This window comes from Bombus affinis, chromosome 8 (genome assembly GCF_024516045.1).
Source record: "Bombus affinis isolate iyBomAffi1 chromosome 8, iyBomAffi1.2, whole genome shotgun sequence".
In the NCBI taxonomy this organism is placed as follows: domain Eukaryota; kingdom Metazoa; phylum Arthropoda; class Insecta; order Hymenoptera; family Apidae; genus Bombus; species Bombus affinis.
The window spans coordinates 514,096-534,900 of NC_066351.1; the positions used below are offsets into that span (position 1 = coordinate 514,096).

Sequence of the window (20,805 nt, forward strand, 5' to 3'; positions counted from 1 at the left end):
GAAGGAAAAAGAGCGGAGGAAGAGGGGGTCCGACCGATCGGATGCTCTAGCTCGTTGAAAAGATCAAAGCTCACGGCATTCTAATGGATCGTGGAACGAGGTCTTTCACACTCGATCAATTTTCTCGAATGAGGCGGTTTTCGCGGGATAAAAGGTGCATCAAGCCATGCACGTATACGACGCGCATCGGGGGTCCTCCATCGTCTCCCATACGAGGTCGTGAGGTGTCTAAACGCGACGAAATTTCATAGATCCGGAGAACAAATTTTACTCCATGTATCGTGCTACGCGTTCTTCGAACCAATCTTCCATCGTTTATAACTATTTTATCGCGTTACTAACCCGATTGCTATCGATACTTTGCGATCAAAGGAAGGCTATAACAAGAAAAAGTGGAGAAGATATTACATCAAGAAATACGTATTGGGTCTAACAGGCAGGTTTCACAATATGTACGCCCTTCATCGTTATTCGCCGAGAGAAAAGTGTGCCGGAGAAAAAACGACTTTGGCGTATTTTATATGTAGTCATAAATTAATCGTACTATTAATTTCCAGCAGGCGGCGTGCAATCTAATAAAGCGTGAGACACGAAAGGCTGCGGGTACACTTTGATAAACCATCCGTTCCCCGTCTCTCGGTTCGCCTGTAATATTATATTACATTAAGCTGATTATCTGTGTCGCGCGGTTGTACATACTTTTTATCAGCCGGCCTTAGATCGCACCGTAATTCACTCCTTTCTTTTTTTTTCTTTTTTTTTTTTCAAATGCTCGCTACCCAACGTGGAAAAATCGGGTTACGCGAAAAGTCGCTCCGATTCCGCGATTTGTTTGCGCTGTGATATTGTTCCATATTGGTCGATTTAAGTAAAGGATAAAGTAAATTATATTATTGAAGCGATACGTTACAAGTTGTATGTTAAACTTCTTTTTCCCAATTATGTAATTTCGCGTAAAATAGACCAGTCGAAAAATTTGTGATTTATAAAATCTATAGATGCAGTTTCGTTTATTTTATTATCAAACATAGACTATTATGTAAGAGAATTTATTGGTAAGTATCGGTTACCTAGATGTAACTTATGAAATCTCGTTATTATCTAAATTATACAAAAATGTCTTGCTATTTGATCTTGGTATCATGTTAAAATACGAAAGTAAGACGTTACGCTATTTGATTAACGCTTCAGGTTCTGTTCTTCAGAAACAGAGAATGTTTCAAGAAACGGAGAAGAAAAGAGGAACGTCTCGCTGTACCTTGATCCCTTTCTTTTGCTAGCGAAGTTATTGACCGTCGTCTTGTCCTCCACGAAACTTAGCTGGCTATTAAAAAATCGAAGACGTCCTAATGCGTCATTTATGTCGTCGAAGAAACACGAAGGCCTGCCGATATCGAGGAAACCGTCGTTTCATCCCTGAAGAATTCGCGGTAAGATGTCGAGCGACATTATCAAAATCGGTAGTCCGGTAGAGCGGTAGTCACGGCAAGGTAGAGATCCTGCAAAGAAAGATGAAGAGAGAGAGAGAGAGAGAGAGAGAGAGAGATCGAGCAAGGAGCCGTACTGTACTGTATCCGTTTAGTCCTAAAGTGCTTTTACGACCGTTTAAGGGGCGGGTTTAATGGCCGTTTAAGGGGATTTCGGTGGATAATTAGCGGTACTGGATAAAAAAAGAAGCGTCGTCCTGGTATGTACGCGCCTCTCGGTGTGAAAAGCCGCGACAAAGGGGGTCGGTTACACGATTACACGGAGGCAGGGGAGCACGGTGGCGAATTCTCGTTGACGATTGGTAGATCCAGCGCGAATTCGTCGTTCTTATTGGCGGTACAAAGGCGCTGACGATCGTCTGGACTCGAAAATACAACAGGCTCGTCCGCACGGAAGCGTGGAAGGAGATTTTTCGAGGGCCTTTCTCCTCAATGGGGTCCTATGACCGACCTCCTGCGGCGCCGCGGCAGATGTAGACACCCGGTGGTATATATGGATATACATCGTCTCCGGTGTGTACGTTCGCATATATACGTCGTAGGGTCGTATAATAATCTGTTCGCGCAGTGTTTGGCCACAGAAGTATCTTTTATTGTAATTTCAGTCGTCCCAAAAGGAGATCCCGAAAAACGGACCCCTCGAGAGGTGTAAGCTTACAAGCTTCTGTCTGCTGTCTAGCGCCCGTGCTAAATATGCCTAAAGGAGCGAAGGAGAAAGCAATCACAACGGCTGATGCCGACCTAACCGGTCAACACGAGAAAAGATGCGCTACTTTTACGCGCTTTTTGTTTCGTGCCACTATGTTTCGCGTGCTTCGTTTCAGCGTTTCAATACAATATCTAGCGGACGATTTGCGATACGAACATTCTGTTACATGGATCTACAGATAAATAAATGTCCCTTCCGGTTACACTATAACGCGATCACGCTTTATTTAACTCAACTATAATTTTTATCCAAGATCTGATTACCTTGCAATATTCGATAACGTTTGCAACGTGGATATCGTTCGTGTTTATTAATTTCCATAGAATTTCTTCTTGCTACTTTTATCGCGTTATCAGCTTACCTTTTTAGGTACGTAAGAATCGACGTCATTGAAAACCTTACTTAATACACTCCGTCGGCTAGCCCTTAAACCCTTTTGTGCTCGAGCAGTGGCGCTTTGAACTCGTCGAATTCGTCGAGAGAAATCGAAAGTATTCAGTAGCTGCCATTCCTCTGCCACCACCCCCGACCCAACCCTTCGCTTCAGCCACCGTTCGCTATCGGAGATCGTTTCAAGATTCGTGAACAGACAAAATGTAGGACGAGGCAAAATGCGGCAACCGGTCCCGTGTTATTGATTTCATCTTAATCAGATCTCAATATCTCAATTACGTTTTGAGCCGGGCTTTCCCATTTGTTTGCCGGAGAGATTTTAAAGCCAGGGCCCATTGTCTGCACGCCACCCCTGAGCCTTCTGCACGGGCTTAACTTTTCATTCTCCTGTAAATTGCAGGTTCTGTATTATGGGTATGGAGCACGGGTGTAAATCGAATGAAACAATGGAAGCTGCCGTCTACTGCGATCCTCGAATCCTGATTATCCGCCTAACGTGTCGTCGAGAGAGGGAATTTAATTTTAGCTCGAATCAGCTGTCTGTCGTCAATTATTACCCCTTCTTTCCGGTTTTTTTCGGGGTAAGGATGGGCTACTTATACAGTATCTCTCGATTCTGATCCCTTCGCTCCATGTTTTCTGCTCCGTGTTCCGAAATTCGGGTATTCTCGCTTCTATGAGCTAGACGATCGATCGATGAGCTATAAGTGGCATCGATAACACGATTACAGAATCATCGAACGATCACCGAAGATTAGTTTCTTCGCCAGTTCTCTTTCGAATCTTTATAACTTTTCCGGGAACGTTCCAACCTGAAAGACATGATTAACTAAAAAGTTAATTTTTAACGGTAATTCCACAAGAGACGAACCTTGTTCCTAGAAATGCTTCCAACTTAAATATTTTAAAAGTATCGGATATTAGACGTACGAAGTGTCTAAATTAATTTGGTGATTTCTTTAAACGAAATTCAAGCTTCATTTATGAATCATGTGATATAAATTTGGTTAGCTATAGCAGGGATATTATATTTTACGATGTCCTTTTGCTTGCACAGTTAGAATAATAAATTAATAATAAAAAGTAATAATAAAGAGTAGAGAGAATTTAAGCAACGATTAAGATTCGCGCGATTTAACTTGCAAATAGAAAGGAAATATTATAAATAAGGAACTTGTATCCGAGTTAGAAGATAAAAATGTACGACATTATATCGTAATAATACAAATTTGACGAAGGTTTGTTACGATTAATTTTTCAGCAAATTTTCTCCTATCTTCAGCTTTATTAAATTGCCAGGCATTCTATCGAAAACGTACAAAATCTGAATAGTAACAAGCAGTGACCGCGACGAAACGGAGAACGCCAAGAGCGTAAACCACGGAGTAAAGTAGGAGTAATTAATGATCGCGGGATCGTTCCGGACAGACGGTCGCGTCTGCGGTCTCCACGCGGGATTAACGAGCGGCTATTGTTATTTAATTGATTCCTGAATCTGTCCACGGTTCCCAAACTAATATATATCGCATTCCACGGACTAATAATACATTATAGGAAACGTAGGATTGGCCTTTGGGGAAAAGGCGTGCACACGTGCCGACACGTGCTCGCGTTATGCACGACCGGCAACATTCTCATCCTCCGCGATTCGCCTGTCCTTTTATTTAATTAGCGCAACTTCATGAATGCGTCACGCGTTCACATTAGCCACCGCTCCATTTCCTGCCAATTTGACGGATCAACGACCAACCAATCTGCCAACTATCCCGGCTAACCAGTCGCTAATAATAACAAAATTGATCGGCCACCGCGCGTTTAATATTTTCTTTCCTCGATATCCTTTTCAGCTAAATATCATGGGTTATTTGAATGAAATTCTTCTTCGCAAGCATAAATCCGTTTTGGATAAATTTGATCGTGTCTAACCGATTTCCTATTTACATTTATTAGCATTAATATTCATCAGCTACTCGATATCGTGCATAATCAATGCCTACTTGGGTTAAATTCCACGTAAATTGGATGAATTATATTATGCACGATCGATAGGTGGCTATGAAATAAATTCCTGTAAATTAAACGAATTACAATTAAGCGTTAACGTATAATACGACGGAAATTCCTACACTCGACCAGCCTCCGACATAAACTGCAATAACATTCACGTAATCAGAGTTTATGCTTCAAGTAAATCTCGGAAACCACTACCAACGTCGATCTACCAAAACATCATCAGAAACCAATCCTCTGCTTCGAAAATCTCCTCTCGAAATACCGGCAAACCTTCCAAAGAACCGTGTTATTAAACTTTCCGTACGGCCGATAGAAAGCACGAGGCAGCGATCGCCAAATGTAATAACTCGGTTCCGTGATCCTCGCGGTGGCAATTTCTCGCGGTTCGTCTTCCTATCGCTACTTACAGAGCAGAGTTGGCATACCTACCTAGCCTTGCGTGAATCCGTGTCCTGAACCAAACACTTTTTACCAACAGAATCTGCCAAGATTAAGGATGGATTCGCTATCAAGGGGGAAACGTTTGTCGAGGCGTCCATGGAATTTCCTTAAAAAGCTGCATCAACGACACGCGCCACTCACGTTGGACGAGGAAGTGCGCTACCGCATAGGTAGTTTCATCGACGAAGAACATAGGATAGCGCGAAGATAGACAGGAACCGCACATAGGCGGACGCGGCGACCGCGGCAAGTTCCATTCACGCATACACTCGCTCGCAAACAGATTCCCGGCTTGAGTCGAATATATTGAAATAATCTGGGCAAATACGACAAGTTCGGTTATGAAATTTGCCGAAGGGCTTGTGAGCTCTCTGCTCCTGTCTCTGCCTCCGTTCCACCCGCCCCCTCACCGCTCCCCATCATCCCAACCCCCGCCGCCCCCCCTGGCATCGCACCCTTACCTCTTGGTCCCTTTACCACCCCCTCCAAGTCCCTTTTCAGCCTCCTCCTTCCTCCCTTGCTCTTTCAGCAACCTCCAACTACCCCCGTCACTACGGCATCGCGAATCTCCCCGACCTGCTTCAAGTGATATTTGCTCAAAATCGGTTCAATAGCAACTTGGGTATTCGCCTGTTCCTCTTATACGTTTCGGGTACCCCCTCACATATAATGTCTACGCGGCTATCTATGTATACGTATGTGTACGTAGATATGCGAACGCGAGCGAATATGGTTTGTCGATGGGTACGCCGCCGCGCCGCCTGCCGTTTCGTCATCATCGCAAACCAAGCGAATCGTCGCGAATAACCGCACGTTGCCCCTTACCGACGTTTTGATACTGTGCGTCGAAAATCAGTTTTTCGAGTGACTATGAAGATAAAAGAAGACGGAGGATTATCAAAGAGTTGGGATAATTTCTTTAAACAAGGAAAGCCGTTTCTTAAGATTCTTAGCGAGAAGATGGACAGTTGGAATTTCTTCGGTAAAATGATTCATAAAGGAAATTCGATGAAATTTTTATGGAGAATATAAGAGGAATTGAGGAGAGAAGTTATTTTTTACTTGTTTTTTTTTTTTATCGATAATGAAAGATTAATGGCAATGTCTTACGTGTAACAATAACTAAGCACGGATCATGTATAAACGTGCGAAACGGCGAACGTACGTGGATTTATAACGCGCGTAGTCAAGCAGAAATCGAAACCTTTGATACACGGGGTGGGACAATTAAACGCTAAACTACCCCTCGAGGGCACGAGCGCACCCCTAATGCGCTCTTTATGGCGACTTAATGCCCCTAATATTGCATGCGACCCTTGTTTATACCAGTTCAGCGCTTCCCATTTTCGTCCTGTTTTCACTTACGTACGTACCACTACATACACTCTGCGTCGTTCGTCTACACGCGCACGGGACATCCGTGTATCCACGAATAAATCCGGGTTCTTCTTCCATAAACTCTCTGCTGGATGACCGGACTCGGTGATACACGGTATCGCTCGGTTCATTCCACTTCGCCGAAAAGACTTCGCTTTTAACGTCTGCTAATGAGCTTCAATAATAATAGTGTAAGCACGAGTAATTACAAACAACGCGAAATTTGTATCAGATAACTGCAGTCATCACAAGCGTTGGTGTATTCCGTCTTAACGTTTAACATACTTACAACAAGCTTTCTAGGGAAAGCTTTCCTTGCCGCAAATGGAAAACTACGAAATATTTTAATCATATGGGCCGTCGTTTTCGTATTAGGAAAAATATCCGTTGTTCCAAAAAGAACGAGTTCTATTGGGTTACTGTATTTTCTCGCACTGCCATATCTTAAATCAAGTTAATCAAGTCAAGTTGTTTAATTAATTATTGTGCACTACATTCTGTAATCGTGTTCTTTCACAACATTTTTGAAATCCCTTGGGAAAAATAATCCGATGGTATGTCTGTGAAATATGTAGAACGAGAATGAATTTCAAGTAATTTTTACATATTTGGTCCAATAGTAACGTAATCTATATTATCTGCTAAATTCTCGAAGAAGAACTGGATGTAGTATAAATCAAAGACATCACCGTGATAAATGACACGTAATGTATGATACGTAAGCTACTTAAAGCCACATATCTTAAACAGTCAAAAATCGAAATTACTTTCTCGCTAATTCGACCTATTTCAAGAAGATATGCACTTACCTGATATTTCAACCTTTCGCAATTACCTTATCAGAGACTTTACCAAAAGATAATTATTATCTTAATTAGCAGAGGTCAAAGACCATCATCTTCCGCGAGAGTAGAGCAGTCACAGTCGAAATTCGATAAACATACCCGGTCGGAATCAATGATTCCTCCTGTGCGTCACGTTTGTCCAGAGGGAAGATTCTCGCAAATACAGGGTTGACATCGAGAGACAGGCTGGTTAGAAAGGGGCGGCCAGCGAGAACTACCCTCGCGGAAGCCTCTGAGAACCCCTGGCGTGTGGAGGGAGGGCTGCATGGGAAAAATTGATGTTGTGTTTGTCGTAGAGATCTACCAGTCGAATAATGTGTAACGCGGCCTCGTCTATTGAATCGTAGCTAATATATCTGTCACCATTTCCGGAGGCTGTACGTCGATTTGACGTGGCCCGCGGGACCTTGGCATGTTAATTAAATTATACCAGGTTACGTATTATAAGTTCGAATTGTGTGAGATGAAAGGCAGCAGTGGATTCGGCTTGATCGATACTTGGAAGGTGCATCCCATTCAACCGTGGTTGGATGGATCTTTCCGTGAAAATTAAACACGGCGCATCGCTTAATTGAAAAGCGAGCAAGACCTTCCCCCGGCCAAGATGGAGCCGCCTGGAGAAGTATTTAAGGACTTCTTTGGTTAGCGCTGATTAACTCGGACGCGCGCCGATATACGCCCTTGTTCGTGTCTGCTTCGGGTCAGCGTAGAATGGATTCCTTCATTATCTCTAAATGAAGAATTTATAGAAACTTTTTTTCTCGGTTCTCAACTTTCGTTGAGTAGTTTGAATTAAAAATGTGGAATCACTAGCGTTTCATAAAATTTAAACAAAATCAACTTAGAATGCCCTTATCGATAGTTTAGCATCGCTACTGATTCGCAATACTTATTATAAAAATAGTCAGCTTAGAATTCCTTTATCTCGGAATAAATGTTTTAATTAAAAATTCATCGAACTAAAAGAAGTTGCTACTAATTTCGAATTGATGACGAATAGTCGGAGACTCGCTAGAAGTAAGCACAAGCAACGGTCCCTCAGTCCCAGGTTTCTTTTCTGGTACTTCGTATCAATTCGATTTGTCTTTTAGTTCTAATTAGCACAAAGATTTGTTGATACACGCCGTTTTTCTCGTTTAATGTAATAATTTAAATAATTTAATATTTCTTTTAATAATTTAAAACAAAGGACGGATTTCTTTATTATCTCTAAATTAGGTACTTCCTGGAACATTTTGCTGCATTCGTGAGACTTGTTTTCTTTTCTTTTTCTTTTTTTTTTTTTTTTTCTTTTTGGAGAATTTACAACATTCGTTGAAGATTAGACGAAATCAAACCGCTATTTATTCCCTTTTAAAATTATTTTCAACGTTACTATACGTAAATTATTGACAGTAAAATGGTAAACGACGGAAATCTGGTTTTGCTGTCATTAAAAAACCGAAATAGTACCTAACTCTTTCACAAAGAGACGTTCGCCTCATTGAGGCGTCGTTTAATTGAAAAGTGAAAATCGAGCAAAAACCGAGTCGAACCAACGAGGGAAGAGACGAAATCGAGAACGTTTCGTAGAGAAAGGATACCCGTCAGGAAGGATGGAAGATGTTTGAGGATTTTTTGGTTGATCAGGGCGCGGCGTCACTTTTACGTAACTCGCACTCGTTAAAACCGTCATACGAGGAAGCTTACAAAGCCGTCCGACCGGGTGCATTGATTTCCGGCTTAAAACTTAAGCTCCCCGGCTGGCAAAACTAATAACTGCTCGGCGAGGTCCTCTCTCCTTTTTTCTCCGGCGTTAGAGGATTTTTTAGCTAGTAATTTTTGATCCTAGATCGGACTTCGAACGGTGTCGCTTCTTTACCGCTTCATCTGGATCGATCGATTGATGGAAATTGAACGTATTAAATTATTCCCTGGGCTAATTGCCACAATCATTTTGATTAACGTTTCATTTCGCGTTCTTCGATTATTATTTTTAGCAGCTTTTCATTCCGTTTTTGTTGCATGATAATTGCTCTAACAACGTTTCGATACAAATTTGTACCTTTATGAACATTGACAGAGAAATAAAACTTGAATAAAAAGATGTCTTATGATAATTCATAAATTTTTGTGTTCTTGGTAATAAACAGCTTCAGTCTAATTGTGATACTCAGTTGACAAATGATTTAGATATATGTATGAATCACGGTGGAGTTTAATTAAAATGTCCGAAACCTTTTTCCAAAAAATTTCAAAACGAGAATCAAACACAAGGATATTTAAAAACAGAAACGTGATGTTTTCAATATATTGGAACGATTGTCGGCAATCATCGATGTAATGTTCTTTAAAAAAGAATTCTAAGGCGTTAATGGAGGCAGGTTAATTGCTGTCATACAGACGGGGGATGATCGATTTATTCAAATATTTTTGGGACCGATGCGAGATTACAATCGGCGGACAGGTATCGCGTTTTCGATTGCACGTGCGTCATCGAATTTGCATCACAATTAATATTCCATGATTCCATCAACTTTTCGTTGAAACGCGTGGATGATTAATATATCGTTCGTTCACGCACCCGTACACAACGAAGAAGTCGCTCATCATGCGTTTTACGATTCGATACATTATAAATCACACGCGATGTTTTTCCGTTTCACTGACCCCTGTGCGCGCGCACACCTACTTGATAAGGATCGTAATTACTCGGGTACGGCGCTTCGTCTAAAAAATATATATTTTTCCATTTTCCTTTCCTTTTTTTCTTTTTTTTTTTTTTTTCTTTTTCTTTTTTCTTTCGTCGACACGTACGAAATTGTTTGATCATCGTTATTACCATTTCATGCTCGTGATAAGTAATAGCTTGCATTTACGATCGAGATACAACGAAGGATCCATTAAAACGATGTTCGCGCACGTATTTTATTTTCTGGAAATACAAGAAAAGTCGGCTAATTGTCAAAGAATTTATTGAATCGAGAACATTTTACAAAACGTTTATAAATACGAAGTAATTTCGTTGAAACGGTCAGAACTGGCCAAGTAACGGCAAACTAATCACTGTGTCGTATAACGTACGAAGAGAACAATATACAAAGTTCTAATCTCGTGGCCAGTTTAATCGCATTACCCATAATTTACCGAACATCAGTTTCGCGGCATAACCATAATCGTGTCACCCGCAAATAACTCGTTTCCAAATTCATATCGTCTGATCGATAACTCACTCTAGTCTCTGCTTCTCTTCCTCGATTACCGTTATCTGAAAAAGAAAGTAAGTTTATCATTTTGATGCGAATTGATCATTTTTTTCCACACTGATAATTCTAGCCCCAGGTAATATCACAAATCATACTTATGTATCTATGTAGTATATATCATATCAAGGATATAAATTTCATTATGCATGAATCAGTACAATCTAGAAGAAAAACAACTGTTCCTTTAGATGGAATTTGATTCAAGCCGTAGCAAAAATTTCAGGAATGAAGATCAGAAAATATATGAAACGTGATACCTCGGAACAGAAGGAATGAAATATTACAGCTCATCGAACGTCTGCCCTTTTCCGACAAAACCTCTTGGTGTATATCACTTCTCACGAAAGCAACCGATTTCGAAATCGACAAACGACTGGGTTTCGCGCGGCGCGGTGCAGACACACAAACGCATCACGACGAAGAAGGTGCGTGTCGAGCGGTGGCTGGTCCACCCCTGGCTGGTTTCGAGATACTCGTCGGTAAACTTCAACGTTCTTTGCCGCGATTTCTCCGCGTCTATCTCCGCCGGTTCCACTCTCTCGATCTCCTCACGTACCTCAAACCCCCACCGCCTGACTTGCTTACTCTCGTTCGTTCGCTCTCTCTATTTCGAGAGGGTCTCGTTTCTCTTTTAAGCCGCGTACAATGCGGCAAATGAACCGAATTTGCGAAACTCAGGGATCCAGGGAGCGGCGAATGGCTCTCCACAACAGTCTTAGTGGCCTGCCCGGGCTGATCTGCAGGCGTTAGAACTAACACCATTCAAGGTGTCACGGAAAAAAAAGATTGTGGGTCACAGGTACTTACGAGAAATCCCTCGAGATCCTGAAGAGTTCATTACCGGTACCTGGCTATGCGCGGGCGTCTCTCCGAGTCGAGGGGATATCCTTGCGGAAACCTCTGAAGCGGACGCCACTGCGGACTCTATCTCACGGTAATTCCTCCTTAAACGCGGATCCCGCTTCAGCGATCCCAGCCATTATCGTTCCGCGTTGACTTCGATCCTTCGACAGAACCGTTTCGAGAACCGTCGCGATACAAACAACCTTTGGATTGTTCGATGGATTTGTAAACGACCATGGTTGGTCATTGGGAAATGGGCGAACATCAGCTAATTTAAGCCAGAGACGTTTCCGTAAGGTAATTCGTGTAAATGCTTTCCAATAAATCAAGAAATTCTATTTATCATTAGAATAGAGTACCAAACTGCACGAAAGATAATATTAATTAATCGACATGCATAATTACACTGTCTATTAGATGATCGATTATACTCGCGTATTATGATCGCTTCTTATTAATTCGATCCTTACGATTGGTAATTTTAGAGATTTTAGGCCTGTTGGGAAAACTCGTTTATTGATATTAATAAATAAATTTGTCCGAGGAGAATAATATTCACAGAAACGTTCAGTAAAGTAATTATAGTATGCAAATGGAACTTAATCAGTGGAACGATATATAAATAATAATACATAAAGCAACGTGAAAGATATGTTTTTACTCATATACTTTATAAATTATTATCAACATTTCTAAAAAAACATCGTAGTAAACCTAACCGAAACCACAATAAATCTATAAATTTCTATGAAAAATTACGAATTGATCGTTTTAATCGCTCTAATAGTCCGACAGCTAATTGTTAATTATGGAAAAGAGGGAGAAAGGGAACTTGGATCTACGTCTCCTGCGCACATGTACGAAATTTCACGCGTGACTGAATGACGAATACAGGTCTAGCATAAAGTATCGAGAACCGACGAGAAATCGACGGGAAAGAAAAGAGGCACCGCGGTATTTTCGCCATTAGAGAGCGGCCGGGAAGCAATTCAATGGTGCGTTTACGCGGCACGAAATTGTTGGGCTAGTATTTGCGAGATTAATGAGTTTCATAACGTGCTAACGACATTCACGGTCAAAACGAAAAGTAGATTACGCGGCTGAATTGGAGGAGGGAAGGATGTGACGCGGGCTGAAAATGGCGTGGCGGTGGAGGTGGCGGCGGTGCCCCCATACCAAACGAGGGAAGGAGGGTTGGAACGCGTTACGTTTAGCCATCTGCGAGTTTTGGTGACGATGATTTTACTTGATGAGGCCGCTGCTACTATTGTCAAACCGTTCCCCTGGGTGGCACTCGGAATTTTCGAATCGTTCCGTGACGATTTAAACCACCGCCCGTACCAGCCAGCACGCGACCGTTATATATGGATCGAGCGTAAGCCGATCTTCGAGATATCCGTCGACCACCTTAATCCTGTAATTACGTTATGTAATAACAATCTGTACAGAGGTTAAAAACTTCTAAAAGTATTCGTGTAAAGACCTAACTTGATCATTTGATGCACGTACGCGAGTATTAGATTTGACAAAGATCCTCCATTCGTCGCTAAATAATAATGATAATATAGGAAACATAAGGCGATTCGTGAATAAAATGCGTTGATTCTGGAAGAACGATGAAACGATTCCTATCTGTGCGCGCGATTCCATGATTTTACCATGCGTCGGGCACCGACGAGACAGCCGAAACAAAAATCGCTCGGCGTTCCCACCTCCACCCATCCCTCGCACCCCCTCAAAAAAAAATCAGAGTGCAGAGAATATAGAGAAAAGCACGGAACCGGTCGGAAAAACGTGTTGCGTACAGGTCAGAACCGCCTATGAACGACGACGTCAGCACGTTACTCGCGTTCTCCTTCTTCCCCCAGTGCCGGTTCACGATCCTTTCGTCTTTGTCATCGGGCGGACGCACAGAGAGGACACACAGAGGCGCGCAACACGCGCGCATTTTTTTCTCTAATCTAATCTATCGACAATTTGACGGGCGAAAAACTCGCCGCCATTTTTGCAGCACCCACCGCCTCCCTTCTTCTCCTCTTCTATCACCCGTCTACTCTACTACTCGCTCGCGCCCACGAGCCTGCACCCTCCAGCCACCCCCATGGTCTCTCCTACCACCCCCACATGGCGCGGCGTAAAGCTATTAAAATTCATAACCCCGGACATACGCCGAGGGGTTAAAACGCGTAGCGTTCTACGCGAACAGGGGGGCGGGGGGCGGGCGGGACGGAGGATGAAGGAGGTGGAGGAGTAGATGTAGCAGGAGGTGGTGGTGGCGGCGGCAGCGGTGGAGGAGGCGCTGGTAAAAGGAGGTGGGGTGGCCAGGTGGGAGTTGGGCGGTGGGCCAAATAGGGTGGTGGTCGGGTGGTCAGGGCTCAAAATGAAGTAACCGAATTTGCGGACTCGTGCTCCATGCCTGTAGCAAAACAAGAGACTCCGTTGCCCTGGCAAGCCGCCCGCGGCTGGATTTTGAATATGCATTGCTTCCCAGTGCAGTGTCGCATCCATATACATGGGAACACGTCTTTGTGCTCGTGTTTTATGGATATGGTGGTGTAGAGCGGAGAACCGAGCGGGATGAGAGCAAGATAGATAGAACAGGAAGGAGAGGCAAAGAGGGAAGGAGGGAGGGAGGGTTGGTTATGTCCGGAGAACGGGCAGACAATGGGGCCCTATTGGATTATACCGACCTCTTTGGACCGGCCGGGCGGTGCAAATCTCTATTAAAAACTTCGAATTGCAGGCTCTGCTCGCTTCGTGTCTATGTTACGCGCAACGATCCACCCGTGACGAACGTACCCTTACGTCGATCGTTCGCCGTCCAAAGAGAGTTCGTTTGGTCTGGTAAGAGCCAAGGATATCGATGAGCCTAGTCATGGCGTTACGGAATTGCGGTAGCTATTGAATTGATGTTCACGTTGGTACGCAATCGTGGTTGGTACGAAACAAGATGAGTATGACGAAACATCGGAAATACAATCTCTTTTCATTTACCGTCATTCTGTTTCCCATCAAAAGCTTTTATTTATGAAAAGCATGACATCGTTAATCTTGCTATTCGATGTAGAAATCAGACAGTCCCTTTAATGTCCTTGGTAGATAATGAATAAACGACGGGCAGAAACACGATATCGCAGGAATTTTTTTAAGTAGCGCGTAGCACGTGCAGCCTGATTCAATTTATTCGAGACAGAAATATCAGCGAATACCTATGCAAGGTATTCAGACTGTTGGAGGTGTCCAATGGAGAGCCATCAAATATTTGCCAAACGGAACGTGGATCGCGCAAAGCCGCTTGTATATACATTTTCTAATAATTGGTACAAATCCGACCACCGGTTACGTTCTACGGTTCGATGAGTGGCTAACCGTTGGCTTAATGAAATTCTATACAAATTCCCGAGCCTCTCTCACGTATACGGGACTGGAAATCATGGCGAATTAATGTTACTAATTGTAAACAGCGCGATTATGGTGGATGCCGAGAGGTAGAATGGGAGGCGTTTCATTAGAACCGTTTTAACGAGTGGGATCGGAACTACCCGCGTGTCAATAGGATTAATTTCTATACGGATAATTTCAAATAATTGGAGGCATGGACGTTTGATGTAATAATGAATATGCGGCAACGCGGAATTTTCGCGACTAATGCGTTTTAATGTCCTTATAACTCGTTTACGGAGAAGGTTCGTTTATCTTATTCGTAATTTAATCGGTTTATCCATAGTTATTTCCCTTTTATGTTGAATTATCGCTGAAACTGTGCGATATCAACTAAAAGTTGATAAAGATCGAAGAAATATTTTGAACGTGTTTTATTCGCAAATTCAAAACTAGGTACATAGATGGTTTATTTTTTATCGACGACTCTTTTATCGATGAAACTTTCACCGACAAACAGCATATTCTGTATTATCCAATGCTAGTATAATGGTACCGACAGCGGCAAAGCTTTGCCGACGTTCTATCGATCTTTCGACAAACGAAACGGTTCGTTCGAGTTTCTGCTGCTATGCGTCAGCACCTGGCTCTTGGTCTTTGAAAAACAAGGGGACGAAGCTCGAGTTATTCCCTCGATGTCCGTCATTTTTACCTTTTTCCTTCTACGTTTCCCTTTCCACCATATATATATATATATCCATATAATCTGAATTAAAAGACAACAATCAGTTTGTTTAAAAAGATTTATCTTTAACTTATTTTTTAATCTATTTATCTTTAATTTATTTCCCGCAAAAAAGTCGCATTTTTTATTCGCAGCTTTAATGAAACAGACAACAGTTGTTTCACAAAAACCGTATACTTTGTACCAATAATCAGTCGCATTGTACAACAGTTGCAAGCATCCGCTTCTCGATGCTTGGAGGTTTCGATACCGGTGTCTGTCAGTGCACCGTTATAATTACGGAGTAGCAATCAATTAGTACACCAATCATGCGTTGATTAAGGGGTCGATTGGAATGTAATGGGACTGTAGCTGGTCAGTGATAATTAACGTTCGTGGAAACCACCCGACGCGTACTGCGTAAAATCAAATACTGAACGGTCACCCTGCGACGTAGGAAACGAAATATTCGTTCTGCGGGGATTGCCATTTCAAGTCTCATCCTGACCGTCCTTCTCGTCTATCCCTTCGAATCTCCGCGTTATAAAATTGATCACTTAACTCGATACCTATTCCTTTTGCCATTTACCATTTAAAAATATATCGATATATATATATATATATATATATATCGATATAAGAATATTTAAATATTCGTTCGTTGTAAATACTTATAAGGTTTATTCGACTATTTGCGACCACTATTTCTGACAATTCGATATATTCAAATTTCGATTAAACTCGAATTTCGTAGAGATTTGTCGAAAACGGCATCTTTTAACGAAGCAATCGTTCTCAAGGCGGTCGACCATTTATTATTCCGTTATCCGGAAACGAATCTCGAGTAGAGGACGCGTGGATACTCGAGGAGAAACATTATATTCGCGGATATAATCGTAGGCGGTTCAGCCGAATCGGCGCTAGGCAAGCGGAAAAAGCGCGAATCGACGTTGTTCCATCGACGGCTTTAATCCGGCACGAGTTTTATACAATTTGTCGTTCGCAAGCGGCCTGGGCCGCCGGTGTGCGTGAATATACGTAGAATCGTGGAAGATACACGTATCGGGCACGCACACAACGCCGCTCGCCGCCGCCAGTCAACTTTTAACGGGGCGCATTTTATTTTTATGCCGGACTACCTTTGAAATGCAAATCGATTGTTGGCCGAGCCCCTGCAAAAAACCGAGCAATTAGCGGCAGAAACAATCCTGGCGTATTTGCACGGGTACTCATTTCGGAACTTCTCCACCGACCCCACACCCCACCCACCACCCACCACACCCACCTCTATCCACCCGCTATACCACCACCAATTCCCTTCCTCCCTCCCCCTTTCGTTGGTGCACATTCTCCGTCACCCAACCTCTCTGGTGTGCTCGCGACCAAACCCCTGCCCAATGGCCGTGATCCGTGGCCGGAAGTCGCCCTTCGATACCGATACCCGGTTCCGCGGACTTTTTTCCAATTACCAACGGCCATCCACCTGGCGAAATTGTTTAATTAAAGCGCCGATGCGACGTTCTCTCCGCGGACTTTATTATCCTTTTATTATGCTACGTCGCAATTTATGACGTTCGACGAGCAACGAAATTGAAGAGCCAGCAGCGGTGGTGTCGACTAACAGGCTACGATACCATGTGGACGCGTGTGCGTTATACGATGGTGTGCAACGGAAAAATTACGTCGACGAGAGCTCACAGCCGCGCGCAGCGACAACCTTTTAACGGATTATCATTCGGTAGTATTATAATGATAAATTCGCTGGAAATGTAGATTTTGATTGCCGTCGAATGGCGGACAAGTGGATTACATTTATAATGGTAACGCGCGAACGAAAAATATATTTTCCGTTCGTTTGGATCCTGTCGATGCAACAACGGCGTATAGAAAAACCGGCGTGCAAAATTTTTGCTGCAACGAAGCATGAACAAACGGATCCACCGTTTTTATTCCCTCGTCGCGATATACTCAGCGAACGAGCCGCGTTTATCCACGGGATTACATCCGTTCGCGCAAATTAGAACGTTCGCGTCGATATTTATTTATTTTATTACCGCTCGATTCCCGTTTCGTTCATCCGTCAACGAATGGAAGTTTTCGATTTTGGTAGAAACAAGATATCCTCGTTCTTCAAGCTGTTTCATCCATTCCACTCTAAGATAGATTTTTTTCTTTTTTTTATTTCGTACGATTAAATATTGGTTCGTCAATTTGACACTACAAGTTAAACTACTCGGGCAGATTTAGTCTCTTGATTTCTAAAAAATATATTTGCAATCTTGTATTCTCGTAGTCAAATTAGGATAGCTTCAAAATATCAAATCAATTAGTTTGATTACAGAGACTTTGAACATCAGTTCCATAGAGTTTAAAGAAGTCGAGAAGTTTTCGGAAAATGGAGTTGATCGGTTCAACTTCCGAATAACCGAAGTGATTGAATCTGCATCAGATTCGGAGGAAATTTATCTCTAATCACGTACCCATTCCGACACTAAAATATAGAAATTTTCAGAAAACTTCCGAGTGTCGCGATTAACCTACACTTTCGTTTGCTATTGCTTTGTACTTGTTTGGTAGCAAAGGACTTTTTACATTCCGAATGAATAAAACACGATCGATACTAGAAGAAAAGCAAAATAAGGAGGACAATAGGAAACGGCGTGGTAGCTGAAAGTCATCCTCGTTTAAATCGAAGGCTGATAAAGCTGCCTCTTCTCCGTCGCGCCGTTTGCGAAACTCGTCTGAACTTTCTCGCGCACAGTTCTGCATGGGAAATTTCCGCGAAAACTCAGCCCGCAATACGGTTCCTTCAGACGCAGATTCGCGCGCCACTACCTTTTTAATCCGCCATGCGAGGAAAATTTATTTTCAGTCTCTCGCGACGGAGCGAGAAGAGGAGGCGCAACATGGAACGAACGGACACGACGACGATGTACGTGTTAGGTTGTGTTCAGCCGCAGGTGGTGGCGAAGCTACAAGCAGCAGGAAAATCAAAGGTGAGCGAGAGAATGACCAATTAGCGTGGCCAGCAGCGGCAGCAACAACGTCGGGTATTACATTAATCAGGGTGAAAAAACGAAATTTTCCCTGAGCGTATTTTCGCGTTAAGGGGGTAACCGCGACTTTCATTTAAGTTACCTAGTGGTAGCCAAACTACCCCGTAACTCATTCTCCCCACTTCAGCCGCTCGTTCACCCCTTCCAACCTCTGTTCTTTCTCCTTCCTGCGCTGTCTTCGTTTCGCTAAATAACGACGAGAAGGGAAAACGGAGGAAAAATGGAGACACAGAGAAAGACAGCAGAGAAACGGGGAAGGGGTAGTCGGGTGGCTGGCTCGTTCACTTTGTTCATCCCCTCCTTTTGTCGTTTTATTCTTTCCGCTTCTGTTCCTCTTTTTGTTTCTCTGGCGTCTCTGTCGCTCTCTTTTTGGTCGGTGCCACGAACGAGGTAGGCTGCCGCCGCGCAGAAGGACGAGCTGTGGAGGGGAGGGCGGCGAAAAGGAAAGGCAAGGTTATTTTAATGAGAATCCAACCCGTTTGCGGCGCCATCTCGTGTCCTCTGCCACGTCTAATGAACGCCCGTGCAAATATTATTTCGGCTTATGTACTTGCCAACTTAGAATGACTTTGGCTCTAATTAATAACGCTAAATGGTCGCGGCCCCGAAACGACCAGCTGAAACCTTCCTCACCTCTCTGTCCGTGTTTCTTATCTACTGCTCCGCTTCTTTCTTCTTGTCTGCCTGACAAATGCCACGGGTGCCGGGAGACGGGGGCAGGGGAGGGGAGGGGAAGGGGGGGGGGGGAATATTTATCGAAGATACCAAAGTTTAGAATTCGTTTCTCACGTTTTAGAGATCGAAAATACGACTCTACACTTTCCCAATATTATCTTTATTATCAAACATTAGACATGTATCTTAAATCTCACTTATTCCGCTTCGATCGTAATAATTCGATCTCGATAATAATTCTATCTCGATTATAATTTGCTTTAGTCGCTGGCAAAGAATCGTAACAAACAACATTTTAGAAAATCAGATCTGCAAGCTCCGAGCTAAACTCAGGACGATGTGAAATGTTAGTCCAACATTCTCGACGGCTTGGTATCCATTTCCATCGTAGCCACCGAATTGTCTTCGGGACTGTTTGCGCATTCCGCCCCGTTGGTTTGGTGTTTCATTGATCTGCTTGGCCCTAAACTGGTCTTATTCGAGTCCCTTGTCGGTTCTTTACTTTGTCGAGGCAATAAGGTTAGGCAGGCTAGGCATCGAGCAATATTAGACAGACGAGGACGGTTCGCCCAGAATCTAGGTCCTCCTCGCCAGCTCGCTCTTTCAACTGACTCACCTAACCCCTCCTACCTATACCCTTACCTGTCCCTAAACAAATTTAATAAAGCCACGATTTCCGTGCCAATTTCAGCCCTTAAAAGATTGCCGTAGAGACTGCCGCCTCCAATCTCGACGATGTCTCTTAACACGATATATACGTATTACCGACCGATGACCTCCAAGATAAATCAATTACCACGCAGGTTTCTTGGTTACGATGCGATCAAAGAGCAAATAATTCTTCATGAACTTCTGGCAAAATTTGTGTTCTAAACGGGACTCTAATTCCAGTGTCATTATTATGAGACGGCAAGTGGCTGACACGTTTAACTTGTTCTACTTACATAAACAATTATTGATGATTCACGTCCTTAAAACATTTTTCAGCCTATCGTCTCTTTGCATAATCCAAGTAATGTTATTAGCGAAATACTCGAGTCGCAAGCTATAATTTAAATATTAGTGGTGATTAATCGCATAAAAACAAGTTACATAATAAACAAATCAAATTTTTGGAGAAATTTTAGAAATTTTAGAAAATTATTTCGAAAATCGTAGAGCTTGTATCTTGTCATTAATATTTATATCATTTACATTATTCACTAGTGTTGTTTAGTCGTAAATAACTGTGCAAGAATGATCAAATTCTACAAAAGGAATTCATTTTAACTGTTAGATTTTTTAAACAAATACTCAATGTAGTCGAGCAAGTTAAGAAAATCACGTATTGTAATCACAATTGTTATTTGTTTGTCCATTGTCTCAGCCTGAAAAACAGACGGAACTGAAAATACTATTTTCCCCTATCTTGTCTTTTCAATCTAAAGTCACTGTTTGCCGTCTCTCTCAATTCATTCCTTAATTTTTCCACCGCGTCGCATCCCCTAATTTTTCATTCGCGTGATACACATACACTTTGAAATTTCCAACGAAAGATCCCGAAAAGAGATTCCAGATGACGCGGACGTACGCGATTTCACGGTGTTTCTTCCGTACAACTATATCACTGTCGGTAG

The 20,805-nt window shown here is 42.7% G+C and overlaps 1 long non-coding RNA gene across 1 annotated transcript; it reads right to left on the reverse strand.

Annotated features, from left to right (window-relative positions):
* Positions 1 to 10,202: 10,202 nt before the first annotated feature.
* LOC126919462 (uncharacterized) lies at positions 10,203 to 11,263 on the reverse strand. Its single transcript, XR_007711646.1, has 2 exons — positions 10,768 to 11,263; positions 10,203 to 10,512 (listed from the first exon to the last, which is right to left on the reverse strand). It is a non-coding gene; the product is annotated as an uncharacterized LOC126919462 (long non-coding RNA).
* Positions 11,264 to 20,805: the final 9,542 nt, after the last annotated feature.